Source organism: Pyrus communis, chromosome 4, assembly GCF_041283825.1.
Source record: "Pyrus communis isolate YQ-2024b chromosome 4, ASM4128382v1, whole genome shotgun sequence".
In the NCBI taxonomy this organism is placed as follows: Eukaryota; Viridiplantae; Streptophyta; class Magnoliopsida; order Rosales; family Rosaceae; genus Pyrus; species Pyrus communis.
This window is the reverse complement of record NC_142568.1, coordinates 6799435-6805344: the sequence shown is the minus strand read 5'-3', so window position 1 is coordinate 6805344 and position 5910 is coordinate 6799435. Positions and strand designations below refer to the sequence as shown.

General features: G+C 38.0%; 1 pseudogene; it reads left to right on the top strand.

Moving 5' to 3' along the window:
- The first annotated feature begins 514 nt into the window (after window positions 1-514).
- Window positions 515-1297, top strand: LOC148697376 (blue copper protein 1b pseudogene; annotated as a pseudogene).
- The last annotated feature ends 4613 nt before the right edge of the window (window positions 1298-5910 follow it).

The following is a 5910-nucleotide window of genomic DNA, read 5'->3' as shown; positions in this document are numbered from 1 at the left end:
TTAATAATCATGGGCCGGCCAAAGAACTAACTTGACCCAGACCTATTAATTTGGGCCTAAATCTTAGGTTGATCAAAGAACTAACTCGGCCCAGACCCATTAATTTGGGCCAAACCAGGTTGTTAAAAAAAATGTATTGATAAATACTATTAATCATAGTGTAGAAAAACAAATTCGTAGGGCACGCCGCATATAACTTCATGGAAGGTTCCTGGTCACACAAAGCAATTTTGTTTTATTTAATAGCTCCAACAAAAATAAGGTTGAGCTGGTAGAAGGTATAATTGTTTATTATGTTGTATTTAACTCTCAAATCTTTTCGTACCGTTCGGCAGGGCAATGCAGTCCGTGGACAAACCCAATGCTAGGCTAGAGTACTCATGTCGATCTACAACCCTATAAATTTGCAAGCTTTTCAGCTCATTTTGGCAACCAAATCGATCGAGCTCATCATCTAAACAACAACCAACTTTAGAAAGTGAACCTAAAAGTAGCTCAATACTAGCTAGTTGTGATGGCCACTTCCCAGCTCTTCCTAATCCTAGCCATTCTAGCAATTTTTGCACCTTCAATTTTAGCAACAGATTATGTTGCTGGCGATGACAAAGGGTGGACGATTAATTTTGATTACCAAGCTTGGGCTCGGGGAAAGATGTTCTATGTTGGCGACAACCTTGGTAAATTCCAAAAACACTAACTTCTCTCTAAGTTATATCATACATTAAATTTAGGCCAAATTATTATGGTCCTTGTAGTTTGGATGAGCGAAGTTCAACTTTATTGTTATAAATAGTGATTTGGGAACGTATCGAAGAGTTTTTAATCTTTGATCTTAGGGTTTGATATCTACACACTTCATTTTACTTCTCACACACTTTTTTAATTTTCAGCAGTCGGATTGGATGAATTGAAGATCAACCGATAGAAATTATCAAGGGGTGTGTGAGAAGTAAAATGAGATGTGTGGATAACACACCCCTCGATCTTATGCAGTTTTTAACTATCCAAAAGGCGCCCACAATGTGTATAAAGTGAACGGCACAGGCTTTCAAGAATGCTCAGCTCCATTAGACTCTGTGCCATTAACAAGTGGAAAGGATGTGATCAACCTTGCAACCCCAGGATGAAAATGGTACATTTGTGGTGTTTCTCAGACTGTTTAGATGCTGGCCAGAAGCTTGCTATAACTGTATTTCCATCATCCTTTGCTCCTAGCCCTAGCCCCACCTGGGGATACAGCGACCAGAAAGAGAATGCTGCTTCTAGCCCTGGCCCCACCTGGTCATACATCAACTAAAAGCGTTTAATTTGAACAAAGACATGGGAATCTAACGATTAATATCAACGTTAGTCGTTGGTTAATATCAGATTAGCATCATGACTTTTTTTTCTAATTACATTGTTACTGAGTAATTGAGTTTTACTTTTATTAATAAGTGAGTTTGGCAATCAGTTTGTGATGCTACAAACGTTGTATGAATTGTTCTCCAATATTGTATACTTTGTTTCTTACGAAATCAAACACTTTTCTTTTGATAAACTACCATAGCACGAGGTGTAGTGTTCCCAAAATCGCTTTATGCTCCTTAAGGATGAACTATTATAGCCCGTTGTAATCAACTTCCTAAACAAATCTATCAATGAATCTAAAAGAAGAAAAACAATATTATAGTGGATGACGGGGATGAAGGTGCATGTGAATGGAGGTTACGAGATCATGCATGAGAGATATGACGAAGGTTGAGGTTGCGATGGAGGTGAGAGAAAATGAGACCATGAGGGAGATGAGGGAGGAAAAGAGATGAGGAGGGCTATTTGGGTATTGTTGAGAATGAATTTCACATTGATGGGAGAATGAAGTTTGCATGAGCTTATAAGTAAGTTGGGCTATCCTCCTAATGCTAATGGTTTTGTAGTGGAACCTTAACTTCTGTCAAGTATTAGGTGTATATAAAAAATCATGTGACAAATCCGAAAACTGAATCTGTTCAAATCAGAATGAACAATCCCATTCGGTTCAGGCCAACACTGAGTTTTTTTGTTTTTCTTAGTTTGTTCTGGTTCGGTAAATGCCCACTCCTATCCACCAAACAAGGTGGAGTTTATAGTGGGATAAACCTTCCATAACAACTAAGGTGTGCCTGCTATTACAACAACCAATACAATTATAAGCAACAAGAATGTGAGAATAGGAATGTAAATATTGTAATTGTTTGTATTGAGATTTTTTTTCCTAGTTAGTATCTTAGGGTTGTACAGCTATATATATTTTCTCTGAGTGATCTAAAAAATAATATTGAATTATTCATGAATTCTATGTTGGCATCTGGAGCTTAGGTTTGAAATCGAAATTAAAAACAGAAGAACAACTGTTGTTATCGCTCACAACACCTAACAAAGAAGTCGTTACTCAGCCGGCTTCTACCAACAAATCTTGCTGAATAGAACGTCTCCTACTGAACTAAAACCCTAGAACCATATTATAGGTACTGAACCTGTTGAGCGACTGTTGCTCAAGGCTGAACGCCGAATGAATTCCTTTTCCTCCTTTCGCACTGTCACTGCTACCAAAGTCCACAAATCTTAATCGAACTCCTCAAGAAGTTTGTCACCATGGCTAACAAGAAGAAATCCACTGAAGAAAAACCGATCAGGAACTCTTGTTGCTCGCTCAACTAATTGCTCCAGCCGTCCCCCTTATGACCGAACATATGATCACTGTGGTCAACCTGATCACCCTAAGTCTCATTGCTATGAGATTATGGGTTATTAGGATTGGTGGAATCATAGTAGAGATCCTAGGAAACGAAATTTAGGTTGACAACCAACTACAGTACAGATGCTGGTGCTGCTAAGGATCCTCCAAAGAATGTTGATCAAACCTTTATTTTGGCATAGAACAAGTAATATTGCTGACACATCTCTGAATTCAACACTTACTTTGAATCATGCATGATTAAATGATTCTGGTGCTAGAGATCATATAGCTTTTGATTCTATACAGGTCCATAAATTAGAACACGGCCTCCACCAAATCTAATGTATACGTCGTTGTGAAGTCTAGATTTAAGTATTCACCAAAAAAAAAGAAAAAAAATCTAGATTTAAGTGTTTGGCTTTCCTTGTCAAAAGTTGTAAATGATACCACACATGCTTCTAGATAGCTTTTGATTGTACAACTCTGATTTGGGTTTATTTTGCTAGATCATGCATTCATGGGCATTGACTGAAAAACAATCATCAGCACAAAAGGTTTCTTCATTCATGTGCACTTCATGCATTAACCTGAGTTCATTTTATTTTGCTATGTGGTCTGGTAAGAAATTCTCATTGTTGTCTAGCTATCTCAGGTTGAAATCTCAACCTTAGATTTACTCGGATCATACTCTGCATTGACAAGTGTCTTTTGGCCTTGTGTGGATAGAAATCTTGCAGCTCATATGTTAAAAACCCTAGTTGCCTTCCTGTTATTTCAGCTAGAATATCTTGCATTTTTCAAAAAAGTGTGTTTAAGCTTAGCGCTTCCTCTTTTGTTCTTGTTAGCTACCCTAGCCACAAAACTTTTTTCATGCATTAATACCTGAATCTTTACAATCCAGAGATGCATTGGTTTTCATAGATTTGTATTTTCATCTTGATCTAATCTTAAGCTTTAAACCTTATCTTAGATCAAGTTTTGGATTCTCGTAGGTTTCTTCCTTCAATTATTTGACTAGAGAAACTAGCTAGCTGTTTGAATTCAGATTTTATATCAACATTCTCATCATATCATGGATCGTGTTGGTTCTTGGGGTTACAAAGTGATGAGCTCAGGAGGGGTTGCCACTTCGTGAAGACCAAAGGAGTCCATCTCGTGTAAAGCAAGGTTGCACGGAGGTATAAGCTACTATGTAGATTAGGATCTAGGAATTGAGCTTGTGTGGATACTTTGTATAAATCTTGATTACACTAGTGGATTGGACTCAGTGGAGAGCCCATAGTTTTTTAACCCAGAGGTGGATTTTTCCAGCCAAAAACATCCTTGTGTTTACTTTATAAAGTTATCTTCTTGACTCAATCACCATTGTTGAAGCTACTTTGTAGGACTTTCTAGTATTGAATCTTTGCTAACCAAGAAACTCTGTCACAACAATCAAGACTAAAACATAACTGTAGATCACATAGTTAAGGACTTTTTATCTGTGACTTCTTGGTGTGTGTGTGTGTGTGTTAGTGTTTATCTAACATCCTGTACTTAGTTGACTAGTTCTTGTGTCTACAAAGTACAACAGTATCTATTTTTTAATTGTAGGGTTTTCCACTTGGTACCAATTTCAACCGTTGATGGAACCCCTGCCTCGATTGTTGACGAGGGTTCAATTGCACTCATTGAACCTTAATTTGGTTCTATTATAGTTGTCTCATCTCTAAATTATAATTTCTTATTTTTTGCTTGTAAAACCCTTGCCCTACATTGTAATGTGATTTTTTTGGCCTTATTCTTGTGTGCTTAAGGATATTTAGACGAAAGACGATTGGTTACAGGGTTAGATGAGGGAAACTTTACTACCTGGATTTGGTAGCACAAGACAGTTAACTGAGGACCTATCCATAGTTTCATCTGAGGGGGAGAAGAAAAAATATGAAAGTTAGCTATAGCATCGTCGTTTGGGGTAAGCTTCCTTTGGTTATTTGAAGAAGTTACTTCCGTATTTGTTTTTGAAGCTTGATGCTTCCAGTTTTCAGTGTGGAACTTGTGAATAGGCTAAAAGCCACCGTATTTCGTATTCTTCGGATTTGAATTAAAGTTTTCCTCTTATGATCCTTAATTCTAATGTATAATGTCCTTCCAAGCACACCACTTTGGCAGGTGCTCGTTAGTTTGTTACACTTATTCGATGATTGTATCCGAATAACGTGGATATGTCTTATAAAGTGAATGAATTGTTCAAGCAGTTCCATAAGTTGATTCAGTGTCAGTACAAGGCTCAAATACAGGTACTTCGCATGATAATGGAGGTGAGTGTTTGAGTGCAGATTGTGGTATTGTTATCTAGACTACATATCCCTACACACCCAAGCAGAATGGGGTAGCCAAACGGAAGAACCGGCATCTCCTTGAGGTTGTCCGAGCTTCCTCATAGAGAGTCATGTAGCGTGGAAGTATTGTGAAGGGGAAGCCCCTGCTCCGCTGCCTACCTGATCAACCGGGTTCCTTCGTGTACATTGGATTTTCGCAAATATAATGCAGTCTTGATCGATCTTGTTCAAGCGTCAGCCTCAACTCACCTTCCTCCACATGTGTTTGGTTGTACTATGTTTGTTCATCATTATCCGCATCAAAGAAACAACTTGAATTTCGAGCTATTCGATATGTAATCCCGGGATATGCCATTAATTAGAAAGGTTATCGGTGTTATCATCCCCTATCCAGAGGATGTATGTTACCATGGATTTTGTCTTTCATGAATCCACCACGTCCTTTGAGGATGAGGCTAAACTTCGGGTGGAGAAGCAGTCACACTCCAATCCCAAGATACATCCGCAATCGACACATGATTGTAGGACAGTGGCAGTACAACATAGAATACATAGAGTCACCGAGACTCATACTTACAATATACATCAAAGGTTAAGCGGAAACAAATATACAATAAGGGGTAACAATCCCTACTTTCATGTGCACTATTCACATCAGCTACATCACTTGAAGCCCTCTTTTCTAACTGCTACTTATTACCTTACAAAACAACCATGCGTCGTGCGAATGTTGAACTAGGCAAAGCAAAACTCGGATATACTGCGAAACTCATATGAGTGACAATAATACGACATATGTGATAGAGAGTAATGATAGGTTTTTTACCACACGCGCAAAAGGGTTAAAAATACCTATAATACTTGCAAAAATGACAAGGATATTGTAGTATA